We start from the raw sequence: 20,664 nt of genomic DNA on the forward strand, positions 1-20,664 counted from the left end.
AGCAGCACACGGAAACGCCGTTTACTTTCCCACCGGAGCGGTACCTATTTATCTACTTGCACTTTGATGTGCTTTCGAACTGCTAGGTTGGCAGGAGCTGGGACCGAGCAACGGGAGCTCACCCCGTCGCGGGGATTCAAACCGCCGACCTTCTGATCGGCAAGTCCTAGGCTCTGTGGTTTAACCCACAGCGCCACCTGCATCCCAAGTTACCCTATGCCATTAAAACAGTGACCCTGTAGCCTGAAAGCAAGCACAACTACGTTTCTCCCGCCTGGGACAGTGTTCACATGCTTTTCTCTCTCTGACAGCCCCCCTTTTTGGGGGGCTGAAACCATGGCTTTTATTTCCAAAGACCAGCAGAGCATGCATGTTAAGAGTTTAACTGTTCTAGATTTTTATAAGACAGTCCTCTGAAGTGCTTCTAAAACAGAAAAGTTGATGTGCATAGCTCAGAAGCAGAGCACATGCTTTGTATGAAGAAGATCCCAGTTCATAGAATTACAGAATTGTAGAATTGCAGAGTTGGAAGGGACCCCAAGCGTCACCTAATCCAACCCTCTGCAATGCAGGAATCTCAGCTAAAGCGTACCTTTTGACATCTCTAATTAGGAAGCACAAGCACTTAAGACCTTTGTAGCACTTCAGTGCTCTCCCCTGGGAGGTCTACCTGCTGCCAACTGTGTCATAATTTCAGCACTAGGTGAATATCTATTTGTTTTCCTGGGCATCTGAGCAGCAGCAATGGTTGAAGGATTATATTCCAACTACGTTTCTAACAAGGGACGCGGGTGGTGCTGTGGGTTACACCTCAGAGCCTAGGGCTTGCTGATCAGAAGGTTGGCGGTTCGAATCCCTGCAACGGGGTGAGCTCCTGTTGCTCTGTCCCTGCTCCTGCCAACCTAGCAGTTCGAAAGCACGTCAAATTGCAAATAGATAAATAGGAACTGCTCTGGCAGGAAGGTAAACGGTGTTTCCGTGCGCTGCTCTGGTTCACCAGAAGCGGCTTAGTCATGCTGGCCACATGACCCGGAAGCCGTACGCCGGCTCCCTCGGCCAATAAAGAGAGATGAGCGCTGCAACCCCAGAGTCGGCCACAACTGGACCTAATGGTTAGGGGTCCCTTTACCTTTATATTTCTAACATGCCTATTTGTTTTTAATTATTGCATTTTTACTGTGGGTGTAAATTGCTTCCAGACTTTACGTACTGGGAAGCAATACATTAATTTAACAAACCTAATCCTAAATTTTAGTACGGCACAGTTATTAGTGTTTGAGTGATGCAAACCTCTCTTCTTTTTGCAAATGGCATACTGAGTCCAGAAGATCTTGCTTGCAAGCCCAGTTAATGCTTTGCTATCCATGTAGGAAATATTGGGTGGTATTCAACCACGTTTTACTCAGTGTAGTCCCGTTGACGTTAATAGACCCAACTGAGTCACGCCAATCAATTCCAGTGGGTCTACTTTGAGTAAAACTTAGCTGACTATTACACTAAATATGTGCCATGTACTTTTGTTACTTTCTTTTAAGGCGACATCATATTGATCATTCAGAGTCTTCTATCCTCTTCGCCTTTTTCCACTTGGCAAGACTCCAGCAGCCAGGAAAGAAAACCACTTATTGATTGCTTGTTCCTGAATGCATGACCTGGCTCTTTGTGCTACTAGATGTCACAATGCTCCTTTTACTCTAGAACACATAGTCACCCATTTCATCCTGGATTATTTACTGATGAGAACCTGAAGGTAGCACAGGATAAAATGAATGTTTTCCACCATCAGTTTTGATCAACACGCCTCCACTGCCATCATTAGCAAAAACATTGAATCAAGTACCGGTATGTTGCAAGACTAAATGGGTTGTACTCCACTCCTGTTACAAGATTGCCTGAGATGACTGGTATTATAAATATAATGACACAAAAGTGGAGTGGAAGCCACCTAAACGGAGCTGATATCTGTAATAATTGGTACTGGCACAAATGTCAGTCCACTGCCAACCTGATATAAAGTTGCATCGGTAGCTGAATGCTGACTATTCAGTCTGCAAAGAAATTTTCTGTTCACTCTAATTAAACTGGATAAAGAAATTCATGAGCTGTTTCTGGATCATTGCTTCTCTTACTTTAATGGAAATCAATGAAAAATAAGTAGGCTTTCTGAAGAGGAAGTGAAAGTGCATTCTCAGGCACAGGGAAAACAAAGCATGACCATTGTTCAATTGGACTGGAAGGTATCGGTATAAATACACATGATGTAGAGGGTTGTTAAAGCCACCAAACTCTGCATGGTGTTTGGGTGACATTTGAGTGGCAACTATATTCGGAATACTTGGCCTTATCTTAGTTGCACGTGGCTGTCTTTTTATTTACGTATTTCTGGGACTGTAAAAAAATGAGCTGCGTCTGCACTCATTTGAAACGAGCTCTCTCATTTAATGTTCGTTTATGCAGCTGTAGTAATGGAAAGATAGCACTCGGTGTTACATTATCCTGAGTCCAGTCCATTAATACCAAGAAAATTAGAAGAGCCCAACTGCATAGGGCTATTGCACTCAGGTCCTGTTTCCAGTTTTCTCATCAGCATCTCGTTGCTGGATTAGATGGGCCTGTGGTCTGATCCAGAAGCGCTGTTCTTATGCAGTTAAAAATTATTCTGAACAATAAATAATCATAACCTCAACGTGGGTCTTGCTGTCACACATTTTCATAACTTAAGTTTTATACACTTTTAAAATCCTTTCTCAGTCTTTTATTTAACAACTACACAGCCATCAACAAATTGATTGAATGTATAAGCTGTTCTGAGCCCACATAATAGGCTTTTTATCTATATAATTTCCCCCTGCAAGGTGTCTGCCACAGGATGCAAACCACATGAATAAAACATGGAAGTGTTGGCTTCACTGAGATATAGACCTGCAGATTGGTGATGGTTGAAGATATCAACACTGAATTTGTTTGCCAGTCCCATGGAAAATCTTCCTGTGGAAGAGGTGAATGTTGGGTTTCATCCTAAGCGCCTGGTGTGCCAATATTTACACACACACATGGTCTGCCAATGAATGAATGATACTTCATATGCTACTGTACATACATGAACCTTCAAGAGAATTTCATCTGGCAGGACATGCAACAAACTTCCAGGTGAACTAGACCTCCCAATCACATTTCTGACTTATCTGGATTGACCCCTCAGTTTATTTACTTCCTGCTCCCTGCACACACACACAACTGCCGAATCATAGAATCATAGAGTCGGTAGGGACCCAAGGGTCATCTAGTCCAACCCCTTGCAATGTCTTGAAGTACTTATTTAAAGAATTCACCTTAAAGAATTCACCTGGATCAGATGTAAAAGAGAAAGGGAACTTGGCGTTGTTAATAATAATAATAATAATAATAATAATAATAATAATTTATTATTTACACCCCACCCATCTAGCTGGGTTTCCCCAGCCACTCTGGGCAGCTTCCAACCGAATATTAAAAACAATACAGCATTAGACATTAAAAACTTCCCTAAACAGGGGTGCCTTCAGTTGTCTTTTAAAAGTAAAATAGTTGTTTATTTCTTTGACAACTGATGGGAGGGTGGGCAGCTGCCACTACCGAGAAGGCCCTCTGCCTGGTTCCCTGTAACCTCGCTTCTCGCAGCGAGGGAACCACCAGAAGGCCCTCGGTGCTGGATTTCAGTGTCTGGGCTGTACGATGGGGGTGGAGACGCTCCTTCAGTATTCTGACAGCACCATACTCAGAGGATTCTGTCCCAGGAATGAAAAAATGGAAACGCACAGCAGCCCCACAGGACAAATCCCATGGGGTGAAGCAGGCACCTCCCAGCATCAAGACCAGAGTTTGGAACTTGCCTTTTAGTCAGGATGGGAAGTGCTGTCTAAATGTCAAACCTAGCCAAGTGATTCAGAAGGGAGCCACGGTCAATGGCAACTTTTCCCAATCTGGTGCCCTCCAGATGTTTTGGACTATGGCTCTCAGCATTCCTGACCATTGGCCATGCTGGCCGGGGCTGACAGGAGCTGTACTTAAAGGATGCCAGGTTGGTCACCAGTAGCTAAATTGGCCAAGAAATCTTTGGCGCGCTCCAGCTTCTAAAAATGTTATATAAGGACATGGCTGAATTTGAGGCTACCATAGCTTTACCCCCCACCCCAACCCAGTCGGTGTAATTTACATAATATGCAAATTAAGAGAGCTAATTACACAATTTGGGTGTGCTAAATTAGCTTGCCTTATTTGCATAATTCCCAGCCAGCATTATCCCTCTTCTTACCACATGCTGAACGCAGCAGGGGAGGGAGCAGTAGGAGGTCTTAAGTGTCTCTTACAGCTGCTAGAAGGAAAGGTCTACTCAAACCAGGTTTACTCTCAAGCTGTATCCATGTTTTCTGGTGACATTTTGCCCCACCTGTGTACTTCTGCCTTTTCTCTCTGGCCTCAAGTCAATGTCTATGAAATTCCAGCACCTCAGCTCCTGGGCTTGGTATCTCGGTTCAAAGCAGTTATTCTCCTCTATGGTGGCCCCTCAGTTATTGAACTCCAAATCCATAGAGGTGCATTTGTCTTCTACAGTAGCATTTTTCTCACCACCAGTTAAAAGCACACTTGCTTGAGCCTGTGAGGAAGAGTGACTCGGGCTCAGGTTTTTTTTATTCCTGGCCTCCTCTGGAGGAAGGGTGGGGTAAAAATAGAAAACTATAGAAAATTATAGTCTTCCCCATCACAAACTTGTATGCTGTGGAGGTTGACTGGAGGATGGCTCAGTCAGTAGAGCATGAGACTCTTAATCTCAGGGTCAAGACCCAAATTGGGCAAAAGATTTCTGCATTGCAGGGGGTTGGACTAGATGATCCTTGGGATCTCTTCCAGCTCTACAATTTTATGATCCTATATGGCTCCCCACTTGAATGTACACCGTGGCCGTGGGTTGCGTTTAAGTCTTGTTAAAACCCTTTTTTTATAAAAAAGGTATACATTAGTTACAGCGTCCACACAAGCATCAGCAAGGACGCTGCCTCAGTCTGAATTTGCTCCTTACGGCAATCCACCAGCTTTACTAGTTACTTGAAAGCTTTCAAATCGGCCCAGGAAATGAGAAGCCTTCATTTAATTCGGCAGACATGGTGTTCTGGCTGCTTGGTTGTTTGTGCCCGTAAGCCAAAGTGTTATGCTCGGTGCCTTGGTATCCAGCTAATTCCCGAATCTTGGTCGTGTTGGCAAAAAAACCCACCTAATATAAATTATAGGTTCCCGGGAGGGTCCTCTGCACATCTTCCAGCACACCCTGTGAAACTCTTTTCCGGGAAGGTTTAATAGGTTATGCCGCCTGACATTTTATGTTGTCAATCATCGTGCCTCGTTACAATTTATAAAGCAGCGCTCGACATGAAGGATTCTGAAGCGCTCTGCAAATTAGAGCAGTCTCCAAATGGCCAGGGATGCCACACCAGCCATGCCAGCTGCATCTCCTTCCCACGAGCCAACCAGGCTCACCTCAGTGTCAAGTCAGCCATAGCCAGCAGGAACACTGCAGGCTTCCTTCCAGAGCTGAAGCTCCAGCCTTTCCCCTTTCTGCCCCCCTCAGCCATATGGCACAGAGTCAGCTACCACCTTCCTGTCAGGGCCATCTCACACTTTACTGTGCTGGCATATTATCTGCTGCACTTGCAGCATTGCTTGCTGTGGGGAAATATGCAAAGTCTGAAGGGATGTGCCTCTCTATATAGTCAAAGGCCGTGTGGTTGTGGAAGGATGAGGAGTGGGGTTGGCCAAGACTAGGGCTGCTTTTCAACATTGTTATGCACCACCAGCGAAACATCGCAATGAAGGGATAAAGCCTGATGTCTGAAAATGAGGAGGAAGGAGGACTTCAAAGCCATTTGAACTGGCTCAGTACAGTAGCCAGCAAGCCCTTCATAGCCATTCCTCCTTTGGAGGAAAACTGGGACATTCGCAGGGAAACCAAAATGCTTGTTTACAAAGCTATTGTACTACCAACCATACTGTATGCTTGTGAAACAAGGACCACTTATAAACGCCATCTCCAACTCCTTCGAAAATTTTTACATATCACTTGGGAAGACAGGTGAACTAATGTCAGTGTACTGGAAGAAGCAAATATCACCAGTGTTGAAACAATTGTTCTTCAACATCAGCTTTGTTGGACTGTTCATGTTGTTCGAATGCCTGATGATTGTCTTCCAAAGCAACTACTCTATTCCCAGCTTAAGAATGGAAGGTGTAATGCCGGTGGACAACAAAAGAACTTTAAAGACACTCTCAAGGCAAAGCTAAAAAAATGTAGTATAAACACTGACAACTGGGAAACACTGGCCTGAGAGTGCTCCAGTTAGAGAATAGTCTCTACCAAGAGCTTTGAAGAAGCACTAACTCAGGACAAAAAGGAGAAACAAGCTAAGAGGAAGGCACGTTTGGCAAATCCTCACCATGATTAACTCCTGCCCTGAAACCTATGTCCCCACTTTGGAAGGATGTGCAGATCCAGAATTGGCCTCCACAGTCACCTATGGGCACACTGTTAAGACCATATTCATGGAAGACAAATTTACTTGGCTACAAGAAGAAGAAGCAGCAACTGCACCAATGGGACAGCATACACCAACAGCATTGCCTCACCTCAGTACCTCTTGCCACCCCCAAGCAGACACACCAACTCCCTGACTTACCCCATGGCCTTTGCTGCCTCGTGGTACACCCAACAGCACCACAGTCAGTCCCATTACCTCCATCTTTGGGGCAGGGGCTTGAGGGGAAACAGACACCACTACCAACACCACCAATTCACCATGGTTCAGCATGGAGATGAGGTAGAAGAGCCAGAACTGATACTGATACTGATCCCCATGTGCTCCCACCGCAGGGACTCGCAGGACACAGTCATGTCTCCACTTCCCGGTGCCTGGCAGAAAGTGGGCTCTGGCCCACTTCCTCGGCCAGAGAAGCAATGGTGACACCTGCTGGAAATGGCAGTATATTGCCTGGCTTAAAATGGTGAAATCATCACCATGGTGCAGCTTTTGAAGCCAGTTTTGGCAGATGAATCAATACATTGCCCAGGCCTAGCCAAGACCCCAGGAACTGTTGCTGGTTGGAGCCAGCAGTACCAGGTTCGACCCAGGTGTCATTCACAAGACTGTTGGTTCCATTTCCATGACTTCCCCCTAACTGCTAACTTCTGTGTTGTATTTCAGCTTTCAGGTGATGTGAAAGCCGATTCTGGAACTATAGTGGTATATAGTGCCAGTTTATTTTTTTTTATTTTTTTTTTAAAATACATATTTATTAAGATTTTACAAAACAAAGAATTTCATCATTTCAAAATGCATCATTTCCATACATAAAGCTCAAGAAAAACAAAAATATATGACAGAAAAAAAAGAGAAAAAGGAAAATAGAAAAACAGAGAAAGAAAAAACACTCTTTCTTAAATTTATAAAGTTCCATACCCCTCTGTCTTGACCTCCTCACATCCCCCTTTTTTGTGTTCCACTTTACTCCAATCAAATTCAGCAAATTCAAAACCTTGTTTCAGCCGTACTTAATATTATATTCTAATTATTATGTCCCCATTTTCCATTTTTTTTTTAATCCGTACCTCATCTTATAAAATATGACATAATATTGTTCTGTTCAAAACCCCTTATCCTTTTTTTCTTAAATTCTTCTTTTCACACACCTTTGACCAAAGTCACACAAACCCTGTTACTTTTACTTCCCACATCCTATTGACACTCAAAGATTTTGCAGTATTTTTGTAGATAGTCCTTAAACTTTTTCCAGTCCTGTTCCATCGATTCTTCTCCCTGGTCACGGATTCTGCCAGTCATTTCAGCCATCTCCATGTAGTCTATCACTTGCGTCTGCCATTCCTCCACGGTGGGTAGATCCTGTGTCTTCCAAAATTTAGCTAAAAGTATTCTTGCTGCTGTTGTTGCATACATAAAGAGTGTTCTATCTTTCTTTGGCACCCATTGGCCAACTATGCCCAGGAGAAAGGCCTCTGGTTTCTTGGGGAAGGTACTTTTAAATACTTTCTTAAGTTCATTATATATCATTTCCCAGTAAGCCTTAACTCTTGGGCAAGTCCACCAGAGGTGAAAGAATGTTCCCTCAGCTTCTTTACATTTCCAACATTTATTGTCAGGCAGGTGATAAATTTTAGCAAGCTTGACTGGGGTCATGTACCACCTGTAAATCATTTTCATAATGTTCTCCTTTAGGGCAATACATGCCGTAAATTTCATACCGGTGGTCCACAACTGTTCCCAATCAGCAAACATAATATTATGACCTAGATCCTGCGCCCATTTGATCATTGCTGATTTGACCGTTTCATCCTGCGTATTCCATTTCAACAGCAAGTTATACATCTTTGACAATATCTTAGTTTTTGGTTCTAACAATTCTGTTTCCAATTTCGATTTATCCACCTGGAAGCCAATTTTTCTATCCAAATTATAGGCCTCTCTTATTTGGTAATAATGAAGCCAATCTCGCACTTTGTCTTTTAATTTTTCAAAACTCTGTAGTTTCAGTCTGTCACCTTCTTGTTCCAAAATTTCCCAATATTTTGGCCATTTAGCCTCCATATTGAGCTTTTTCTGAGCCTTAGCTTCCATAGGTGACAACCACCTTGGGGTTTTACTTTCCAGCAAGTCTTTATATCTTATCCAGACATTAAACAAAGATTTCCTGACAATATGGTTTTTAAATGCCTTATGAGCTTTAACCTTGTCGTACCAAAGATATGCATGCCACCCAAAAACATTATTAAAACCTTCCAAATCCAAAACGTCTGTATTCTCTAGAAGCAGCCAGTCTTTCAGCCAGCAAAATGCCGCTGATTCATAGTACAATTTAAGATCTGGCAGGGCAAATCCACCTCTTTCCTTTGCATCAGTTAAAATTTTAAACTTAATTCTAGGTTTCTTGCCCTGCCAGACAAATCTAGAGATGTCTCTCTGCCACTTCTTGAAACAATCCATCTTGTCCAAAATTTGCAAGGATTGAAATAAGAATAACATTTTAGGCAATACATTCATTTTTATAGCTGCAATTCGACCCAACAAGGAAAGCTTCAAGTTAGACCAGATTTCTAAATCTTTTTTAACTTCTGCCCAACATTTCTCATAGTTCTCTTTAAATAAATTCAAATTTTTCGCCGTCATATTAATCCCTAGGTATTTCACTTTCTTAACCACCATTAAGCCTGTTTCATTCTGAAACCTATCCTTTTCCATTGGAGTTAAATTCTTCTCTAATACTTTAGTTTTTACCCTGTTTAATCTAAATCCCGCCACATGACCAAATTCTTTAATTAATTCCAAAGCTCTTTTCATACTGGATTCCGGCTCCTGTAAAGTTAAAACCAAATCATCTGCAAAGGCTTTCAATTTATATTGTTTGGCTCCGACCTGAATACCTTTTACAAATCGGTCCCCCCTTATCATGTTTAGCAGCACCTCCAGGACCGAGATAAATAATAATGGAGAGATAGGGCAGCCCTGACGTGTTCCTTTTTCTATCCTAAAATCTTCAGTCACCACATTGTTTACAATCAATTTCGCTTTTTGTTCTGAATATATTGCTCCTATACCATTTTCGAACCCCTGACCCACTCCCATCCCTTTCAAATTTTTCTTCATAAAACTCCAAGAGATGTTATCAAAGGCTTTCTCCGCATCAATAAAAACTAAAACAGCTTTCGTGTTGATATTCCTTTGCAACAGCTCCAGAATGTCAATTATGTTCCTTGTGTTGTCAGACAAGTGTCTGCCTGGGAGAAAGCCTGCCTGGTCCTTATGTATTACTTCCATTAATACTTTTTTAAGTCTGCTAGCTAAAATGTCTGCAAAAATTTTGTAATCCACATTCAAAAGGGAGATGGGACGGTAGTTCTTTAATTGTGTCTTTTCAGCTTCTGTCTTGGGTATCAATGTGATGTATGCTTCTTTCCACGATTCAGGCGCCTTTTTCCCTTCCAAAATCTCATTGCACACCTCCTTTAATGGTTGAATTAAAAGATCTTTCAAAGTTCTGTAGTATTTGGAGGTTAGTCCGTCCGGTCCTGGAGATTTGCCCAGTTGCATATTCTGAATGGCACCTTCAATTTCTTGTTCTGTGATTTGCTGGTTCAATATTAATTTATTTTCTAAAGATATTTTTTGTAATCCATTGGTTCTTAAAAATTGGTCTATCTCAGTTTCTTTCTGCGGCCCTTGCGTGTAGAGTTGTTTAAAATATCTCTGAAAGCACCTTCTAATCTCCTCCGGGTTCTGTATGTTTTTTCCATTGATCTCAAGATTTGTGATCGTATTTAACTTCTGTCTTTTTTTCAGTTGCCACGCCAATAATTTCCCGCATTTATTAGCTGACTCAAAAGTCTTTTGTCTCATTTGTTTAATTTTCCATTCTATTTCTTCATTAATCAATTTCATATATTGCACCTGATATAACTTAATCTCTCTTAAAATCTCTTTTGAGTTTGGTTTAACTCTTAGCTTCTTCTCCCCCTGTTTTATTTTTTCCAAAATTTTTGTTTTCTTCTCATTTTGAGATCTCTTTTTTATTGCATTCTGTTGAATCAGGAACCCTCTCATGACCGCTTTGCTTGCGTCCCAAACCGTTCTTTTTTCAACCGTAGTTCTCATGTTAATTTCAAAATAGTCTTTCAGAGTCTTTTGGGCCTTCCTTACGATATCTTGGTTTCTTAGTAAGGTGTCATTCATCCTCCATCTGAAGGAGCCGATAGGTGTTAATTTCATTTCCATCTTTACCGCGTTATGGTCGGAGCAGGTTTTTGGGCAGATTTCCACCTTTTTTATTTTAGGTGCCAGGCCTCTAGTTGTCCAAATTTGGTCGATCCTTGTCCATGTCATTTTGGCTTCAGAAAAGAATGTTCCCTCTCTACCTAGGGGATTTTTGGTCCTCCAGATATCAATTAAGTCCATATTGTCAGTCAGTTCAAAAAAAGTTTTTGGTAGTCTGCCCTCTTTCGTTATGGTCTGACTTTGTGCTTTATCCATGTTCGTAGACACCACTCCATTCATGTCTCCCATCATAATAATATTATTGTAGTCAATAAAGTCCATCAACGTCTCATGCAATTTCTTGTAAAACTCTGATTTCCCCTCATTTGGTGCATAAACTCCTAAAATCAGAAATTTCTCTCCTTGTGTTTGGATTTCTATTGCCAATATTCTTCCTTGTTCATCTTTAAAAAGAAGCTTTGGTGATAGGCTTTCTTTTGCATAAATTGCCACACCTCTCTTTTTAACCTTGTCTGATGAGATAAATTCTTGGCCTAATTTTTTATTAATTAACACCTTTCTGTGCAGCCTAATCACATGTGTTTCCTGCAAGCAAATTATGTCCAATTGTTCCTTTTTTAATAGATGAAAAACCTTCTTCCTCTTTTCCGGGGAGTTTAGACCGTTGGTATTCCAGCTTAGTAGTTGCAGAGACATGTTGAGATGGTGTTATTTTCCTCCTGTTGCTCCCAGAAGTGGCGTGTCTTTAGGATCTTTCAATTCCCCAGGTGCCGGTATTAGACTTGATGATCCCGATCCTGGATCGCTTGGCTCTTCAATCCCTTTCTGAAGGTCTTCTCCGTAGTCATTCAAAAATTTGTCTTTATCTTCCACCGATTTGATTTTAACTTTTTTCCCTCTAAAGGTAAATGAAATCCCTTGGGGGAATTCCCATCTGAAGATAATCCTGTTACTTCTCAGAAGTTGCACCAGATCACCGTAATTCACTCTGAGCTCCAACAAATGCTTAGGAATATCCTTATAAATTTCCAACCTTGATTCTTGGATCTCTAATGGCGTCTTGAAGTGCGCACTCAGGATTTTGTCTCTTTCCTCCCTCGTTCTGAGGGAGATTAGACAGTCTCTCGACTTAATCTTCCTCCCTCCCTTTCCCAATCTGAATGCGCTCACAATTTTAAAGTCCTTTTCTTCTTCCAAAGGCCAAAATTGTGTAAATTCCTTCGTGAGGTACTCAGTTAGATTTTCATTATCAATTTCCGGTACAGATCTGATCCTTAAATTGTTTTCCTTATTTTTCAGTTCGATCATAGACAGCAGTGCCTGGTGTTCTCCTATCTGTTTGCGCATAGGTTTGATTTCTCCCTGAACTTCTTCAACTTTCTGCTTTGCCTCTTCAGCAATTTTACGGTTTGCAGTAGTGTCTTCCACCAGCTTTCCAATAGTTTGTGCATTTAAATTTACTTGTTGAGTCAGGTTATTAATGCTTGCGGTGTTTTGGTCTATCTTATCTGACTGATCAGAAACTTGTTTACTTAAACCTTCCAACTTTTCAAATATTTTATTCAGCACTGAAGTAAAGTCCCCACCTGAGGCCATTCCTTCCGGCCTAGGTTGTTCTATATCTTCCACTTGTGCCACAGGAATTGTGGGGACAGAAGATCTGCGCAGCTGAGAAGTTAAAGTAGTTTGCAATGTTTTGGCTTTAGCTGATCTTGTCCTTCCGCTCATAACCCTTCTTATCTATGCGTCAAGGTCGGTCTCACAGTCTGTCTTTCTCATGGAAATCCCCAAATCAACAGATGGAAAATTCCCCCAGTAGGTTGCCAAACCAAATTATTCCACTAGAGGGATACTGTGGTCAAGAAAGCTCAGAAATGACGCAGTTCATAAAAGTTAAAAGTTCCCTCTGGGCGTTAAACAATATCCAATTTGTAAAAGACCTTCAGACTCCTCTTAAATTCCTTAGATTTCCACAGAGTTACTCTTTAGCAAAGATGGGTTGTCTCAGCAAAGTGCGAGATATAAAGTAACAGTTCCAAAGTAGCCTTCAAATTCCAAACCCTGGCAGCTCAGTAGCCAGGGATTCAATGTTCTACAGTCCCGAAGTTCAAAGAAATCGGCTGGAAAAAGCTGATTTTTCACCCCTCCACCCCTCAATAAAATTGTGAGGGGGTCTTCAAAGCTTGATGTGAGAGTTTGCAACTTATTTATCCCAAAGTCTGGGGCTTGGGTTTTTAAAGAGTCTTTGCTTTGTTCTTGAAACAAAACCCGGGAGACGGACTTCCTGGTTGCGTCTCCCGCTTGTGTGCCAAATTCTTAAATTTATCTTCGTAAATCAAATAAAGTCCTCCACTTACGGGTTGAAGTTTATGGCCGAATAGTCCCAGGAAAAGGGTCAGCGCTCACCGGCAGCAGCTTAGCGGCATCACTCCGCAAAAAGAGCGATCGACTCACAACGCCGCGCCACCCCCGACACGATCCGGAGCTCCTTACGGGGTCCCTTCACGTCGCGGAGGAGCGCTACAGGCGCCCGCCGAGTCCCACGACCACAGGCTATCCCCACCTGTGGGTTTCTAGCAGGGGTCTCCGCTTTGCCGTAGCGGACGACCCGTTTCTGCGGAGCTTCCCCTTCACGAGTGGAAGGGGACCGCCATTACCGTTCGCGCCGCCCCCGGAAGTCATAGTGCCAGTTTAGTGCTCACTTCCGTGTTATTTGTTTCCAGAAAAAAATCATTCTGCAAATACAGTGGTACCTTGGAAGTGGTACTGTTCTGGAAGACCGTTCCACTTCTGAAACGTTCGAGTTCCGAGGTGCGGCTTCCGACTGGCTAACAGTTAGGTTTTTGCACAGTGGAAGCCACGTTGAATGTTCGTGTTCTGAGGAATGTTTGAAAACCGGAGCACTTACTTCCAGGTTTTCAGCGTTTGGGAGCCGAAACGTTTAAGAATGGAGCCGTTCAAGTTCTGAGGTACCACTGTACAGGGGACTCCCCACTGATGTGAGGGTTATGTTCTGGGTCCTTGTGTAAGTGGGGAGTCACATCAGAATAAGGAACTAGGGTGATTTCTTCTTCTTTTACACCAAAAATTTCAGTGCTCTTCTGAATCCTACCTAACAAATAGTAACCCATACTGTACCTTTGCCTCCAAATTGCTAGAAAGGGCAGGGGGCAGCAAGAGCTCCTGTGCACCATCATTGGAATTTTGTTTTGTTTTGTTTGTTTTTTTCAGCTGTTAAAACTTCTTTGGGCTTCGGGGGAGGGAATCCTCATGAGCCATGAGGCCTTTCCAACTCTCTCCCACCATTTCAAAGTTTGAATTGATTTAAATTTATTTATTTCCCGGAGCCGCACTTATACACAGTCACACACATAAGTGTGTGTGGGTGCCTGTAATATGGAAATGGGCGCTAAACTTGCCCTGTGTTCCCCTATAGTTTCACTGTGCAGCTCTGGAAGTGGCTTTTACATTGTGTGAAATCTCAAATATAATGCAGAAGTTAACAGGTCATGAAAATGGAATAAGCTGCCATGTGAATGCAGCCCTAGATCAGGAGTGGGAGATCTTTTTTTTTCAGCTGGAGGGCTACATTCCCTTCTGGGCAGCTGTCCAGGGCCCATATGCCTGTGGTGGGCAAGGCTAGAGGCCAACGTTGGCAGAGCAAGAAGACTGAGTTTTATCTTTGTCTAGTAGGCTAGTTCCTACGCACAGTGGACAGTCAGTTGACTCTGGAAAGCCTCAAAGGAGGACCTGAGAGTGATAAGCATCTCCTAATGTTTCGCAGCAACTGGCAAGCTGCCTTGGATCCCGGAGACAGAATGAAACCATCATGCTTAGGAGCCACTGATAGACTGATTCTCCATGAACTCCCCTTTAAGACTGTCCAAGTGGGTGGCCGTCGCTACATCCCGTGGAACCAATTTCCACAGTTTGACTATGCGCCGTGAGAAGTAGTGATTCTTTTTGTCTGCCCTGAATCTCACACTGTTCAGCTTCACTGAATGACCCCCTAGGTTCTAGTACTAGGAGAGAGGGAGGGAAAAAATCTTTTATCTATTCTCTTTCTCTGAACCGTGCATAATTCCATATCCACCTCCATCGTGTCCCTTGTTTGCACATCTCCCCCCCCCCTTCTAAACACTCCAATTGTTGCCATCTTCCGTCATGCAGGGAGTCTTTCCAGCCCCCCCCCGTCATTTTGCTTGCCCTTTTCCAGTTCTACAATTGCCATTCAAAAGAGAGAGAGAACATTAGACTTCAGCATTCATGAACCTGGATTTATACCTCGTTCAATCTGTCAATGTTTATAGCTTTTTCAGCAGCCGCCATCTGCAAAACAAGAAACACTCTTTTCTGCCACTTAAGATTTATACATTCTTGCAAAACTGGGCTTCGCTATGGTGACAAGCTATAGGTAAACAATGAAGAGAGAGGGGGGGGAGAAGTTGTTTTCACTCCCTGATGATGATGAGAATTGTCTGGCATGGAGAATTACACTGAGCTGTTCCAAGAATAGATGTTCCTATGATCCTCTGCCTGCCGGATGCGGTTGTCTGCAAAATGGAAAGTATCCCTGCTGCCTCTCTTAACGCGTATTGCAGAATTGACTTGAAAAGCTTCTAAGCTGAAGTGGTGGTGGTGGGTTTCTTTGGCCTTCCTTATATCAGCTCCAAACAACCCTTTTTAAAGGTTTGCAGAGCTGGTTTCCTTTGGAAACCAATTTCAAAAACAGTAGTAATTTCACTATCATGCATCATGAGGATCCACATTTTTATTGCTTTGGATAACTTGGCATGGAGCAGAAGCTGCCTGGCAAATTGCCACAAAATCCTGACTGCAAAGGTTTAACAGTTTTGTACTATATTTTTTTTATTCTAGTTGGTATTACAAATGTCATCTCTTTTAAAAACAACAGCAGCACTACTGCAAACTTCCCTGAGGCAAAAAAATCTGAATGAATAATAAATAATAATAAAAATGAAAAGATAGGCACGCTGAAAATGTTCTAAACTGTCTAGACAGGATTGGTCAAAGGCACAGTTTCCCAAACTCGGGTCTCCACCTGTTTTTGGACTACAACTCCTATCATCCCTAGCCAGCAGGACCAGTGGTCAGGGATAATGGGAATTGTAGTCCAATATCAGCTGGAGACCCAAGTTTGGGAAACCCTGGTCTGTGGGAATTGGCCACCCAAGGCTATGATAATTCAGTTCTTCTCTAGGGGATGTTTTAACTGCTCAAGAAAAAAAGGTGAAGCAGAGACATGATAGTGTGAGGAACATCTCACAGTTGGCCACAATTAATATTGTATTTATATATCATTGTAACTTGCTCTGGAATTTTATGATGAAAAATGGCTAAGAAACTGAAATTAATATTACATTACTGTTATTGTAATAATAATATTAATATAACTGTTGAACTGTTAAGTTCTCATCGTATTATATTTTAATTTAATTATGGTTATGCTATTAAAATTGTTTATCCTGTGAACTGCTCCAAGCACAATGTATTTGTGGAAACTGCATTATACAAATGAATGGGACTTTGAGGCTTGTGTTCGAAATGGACCCTAGTTATTCCTAGCAGGTCTTATCTGCACTGCCAAAACAAACAGAAAGAAAGAAAGAAAGAAAGAAAGAAAGAAAGAAAGAAAGAAAGAACCTCTATGGTCCCTTATGGAAAAACTAACATGTGTTTTCATTACTTAAAAACATAGTGTTTCATATCATTTCTCTCTTTTTTAAAAACTTCAAAGGGCTGCAAGAATGGACTCGGGGTTTTAGTTGTACTGCACATTTTGGATTCTCCATTCAAGTGTCAGGAGAGCTCTTGGCTTTCAAGTGTAGGAAAAACTAAAAAGAATTGCAGTGTATCTAATTTACGTTTATTGTCAGACAGCATCTGAAAGAAAACCAGAAGGGAAGGAACGTGATTGCAGCTGAGTGTGCTAAAATATCTCGATATGTTGAACTGCAGATGATGCAATTTCTGGTGATGTAGGGAAGGGAAGGGCAAGTGTTAATGCTTCACATTAAAGATGGAGGTGATGCACACAAGCTTCGGACTCAGATACAAAATTTGAGATCATAAATTTTCATATTATAGAAGAAACAAGGGAGCCACCATATTCTTCTTCAGCTTGGATTAAAATCTGAACCAAAGCACTACTCCAAATTTACTCCCGCCAGAGCCCTCAAGCCTTCTTCCACACACCAATCACCAACCCTCTTCCTTGTTAAGCTCCAGTGAAGAATCAGTGGCTGTGGTCCTCCTGTCAATATGTGGAGAGGAAAGAAGGGAGCCCTTTGGGAATTGTTTTGGATGGAAGAATTCTCAAGGGTCAGCGAAAGAGCAAGGGAAGACAGGGTAAGACCTTTCTCAAAGAAAAGAAGGGAACTGGGTAAGGAGATGTTATGCAGGGTGGGCAGTTCCTATTGTCTTAGAAAATAAGCCAAGCCATTTCTAAATTTTTGAGTAGCAGCCTGGCTTATTTTCCCAATCCAATGCAATCAGACACAAGCCCAAGGGAACTTGCCCATCCCTACTTGGTTCACACAAGGTCCTTGATGCAATTCCTGCCATATCCAGTTTTCTTTTTTTTAAAAGACAGCACTAAACCTTGGATGGTAAAGAATGTGGAAGAGCTCCACTTAAGAAATGCAGGTGGAATAGACTACAGTCTGGGTGAATGTAGAGCTAGACGAGCCCCAAAGGTCTGGTTCAGTACAAGTCAGCATAAGAATATATCACCCAACATAGGGGTTTAACAGATGTTTAGCTATGCTTGAGAATCTTTTCTTTTGTTGTCTCCAGTTGAAAGACTGTCATGTGTTCTATCTTCAAGGCTGCCATCTTATGCATACCTACCTTGGAGTTTGTCTCATTGGACCCACAGGTTTGCTTTGTATAACTGCTTGATGATGCAACCCTACACTTGTCTACTCAAAAGTAACTCCCGTTGAGTTCAACAAGGTTTGTTTTCTTGCATATAGTTGCTGCGTGAAAGCTGTGCGAAATGTGAGGGTAATGGGATTAATATTATCCAACCTACAGCTTGAAAAGCGGTTGCTTTTCTCCACCTCTGCTGTATGTATTAAATATGTTACAGGAAGAAATACATTCTGGTTGCGGCAAGTCCTTTGCCCTCCACACTTCTACATGGGCAGGAGAAATTTGTGTGTTATGTACAGAGTTTCTATGGGAATCACTTGGCCTTTGTTAGTATGATGGAAGTCGGAAACAGCCTTAGGTATTCCACCTCTACCCACCCCCAAGGTAGTCTTATTTTCCAAAGCATGACTTTGGCAGAAAAGGCATTTCAAAATTAACAAGGAGATGTTTGGACCTGAAGGCAAATGAAAGTTGACAGCAAGGAAATGTGCATTTGAAAAAGTATTTAGTGTGCCTATTCAGCAAAGTTTTGTTTTGAACGTTTCTTAGGTTCTCCTCTTAGCACCTACAAACATTCATAATAATTCAGACAATTAAGTGGAGAGGAACAAAATTAACACAAAAGAAAACAAATGGTTTTTGAGTTTAGGGAAATATTGATATTGCACATCTGTTTCTTGGAATTGAATTTTGTTTGCGGCTTTCTTAAATGTTTATGGTAGTTGCTCCAGTTTTCTTTGCAAGTCACTTAAAAAAACCAACCTGTTTAAATGTATTTTAGTTTTCTATCATTTTAATTAACTTTAAAAGGTTTTGCATTTTGCTGAGTGACTGAATATATGCATAATGATGACCACAGTTTAATTTTGTTTTTTAAAAAATGAGTACAGATGCAGCATATTCTTGTTTGTCATTACAGTATTTTTGTTTGTTTGCTTGTTTGTGAGTGAGGGGGGTAACGGGTAACCTGGAATCTGTTAGGAAGATGAATACAGTGGTAACTCGGGTTAAGAACTTAATTCGTTCTGGAGGTCTGTTCTTAACCTGAAACAGTCCTTAACCTGAAGCACCACTTTAGCTAATGGGGCCTCCCACTGCCGCCGCACGATTTTTGTTCTTAACCTGAGGTACTATTTCTTGGCTAGCGGAGTCTGTAACCTGAAGCGTCTGTAACCTGAAGCATCTGTAACCCGAGGTACCACTGTATTAATTTGAAATTGCCAACAAGCTAGGATGTGTTTGCCTGTTCAGTTCTTGCAATGTAAGTGTAAATGGTTTATTTTTAACAATCTTTGACCCTGCTTTATGTATTGTATTTGTTTTGCTTTTATGTGTTAGTCTCCCAATTAATACAAAATATTAACATTTAAAATTTAATTATTACAGATTTAGCTGTTAAGCTATACCCGGGAACCTCGGCTTCTCCTGGAGAAAATATCTGATGAGTTCCACTTCTCAGTTAAGAGAATTAAAAGCTAATGGTCTTCACAAGGCAGCCAACAGGAAAGGTGCACACACCACTGTTGCTTTTATCACCCTCTCTATTAGAAATTCAGCTGGTGAATGCCAACAGGAAGGACTCCAAAATGGGGTCATTGAGAAACAAGGTAAAAGTAAAGGACCCCTGGATGGTTAAGTCCAGTCAAAGGTGACTATGGGGTTGCGACGCTCATCTTGCTTTCAGGTTGAGGGAGCTGGTGTTTGTCCATAGACAGCTTTCTGGGTCATGTGGCCAGGCATGACTAAACCGCTTCTGGTGCAAAGGGACACTGTGACGGAAGCCAGAGAGTGGTACCTATTTATCTACTTGCATTGGCATGCTTTGGAACTGCTAGGTTGGCAGGAGCTGGGACAAAGCAATGGGAGCCCACCCCATCATGGGGATTGGAGCCGCTAACCTCCGATTGGCAAGCCCAAGAGGCTCAGAGGTTTAGACCACAGCGCCAACTGCTTCCCTATCATTGAGAAACAAGATGGAGGTATCATCACACTCAAGGGAAACCCAAGTTTAGAAAAAAGTTATAGAAATCTTTTTTAAAAGTGGACCCCCAAGCCCAATGAGGACTGAGGATGTTCAGTTATAGCAGGATGTAGAGCATTTCTTGGGGATGGGAGGTGCTCTTCCAGTGCTGAACAGGACTGGAGATGTTGGGAAATTCAAGCCCTTCTCAGGAGAAGCTGGCAGCAGTCCCAGGCACCCGGCTTGATTCCCTGTTGACCTCCCTGGCTGCATTCCCCAGCAAGCGCAGGCAAGGTCTCGATCGGCGATTCTTCTCAAACGTGAGAAGAACACACCCCTCTTTCCTGCCCCCCCCCCAGGCAGGGGAAAGAGATAGACAGAAACGTATTTACATGCTTTTATTTCTGTCTTTGCAGCGTTACAAAAAACATGACTGCTCTCTCCATACTCCAGCAGTGTTGTGACTAACACTTCCTGTACATCCCGGACAGGAATAAACGGAAGAGCTCATATTTCACTCTGAGCTAATTCTGGTGCTTCGCACTGTGAATTGACTGTCCCTCTTTTTCCCACGGACAGTCCCAACATTCCCATCATGTTTACTTTTCAAGCTAGGACTTTGCAGGAGCATTGCTTCATTATCGTAACAGAAGCCTCTCACATCCTTTATGAACTCTCATATGGGGTTGAAGAAATAGCGATGGCAGCACTTGAACAAGAAGGTCCATAAGAGAGCAGAGAGGTGCAGCAATAAAACTGCTAGCACATGATCAAAGCTAAGCAGGATCCAGTATGGTTTCAAATTGTATGGGGGACTGAAAGTTGAGATTCCTGCATTGTAGGGGGTTGGACTAGATGACCCTCAGTTCTGCTGACAACAGCAGCTAGAATATTATATGCACAGAAATTGAAAGAAGAGAAGGTTCCAAGGAAGGGGAATGGCTTCTGAAAGTAATGGACTATGCAGAAATGGCAAAGCCAACAGTGAAATTAAGAGAT

At 42.3% G+C, this 20,664-nt stretch overlaps 1 protein-coding gene across 4 annotated transcripts in view; it reads right to left on the bottom strand.

The window, feature by feature from the left end:
- B3GALT1 (beta-1,3-galactosyltransferase 1) overlaps positions 1 to 20,664 on the bottom strand; it is a 335,884-nt gene that overhangs the window by 207,714 nt on the left and 107,506 nt on the right. The window lies entirely within an intron of this gene.

The sequence above is a fragment of the Podarcis filfolensis genome (assembly GCF_964270895.1).
Source record: "Podarcis filfolensis genome assembly, chromosome: 1".
Taxonomy (NCBI): Eukaryota; Metazoa; Chordata; class Lepidosauria; order Squamata; family Lacertidae; genus Podarcis; species Podarcis filfolensis.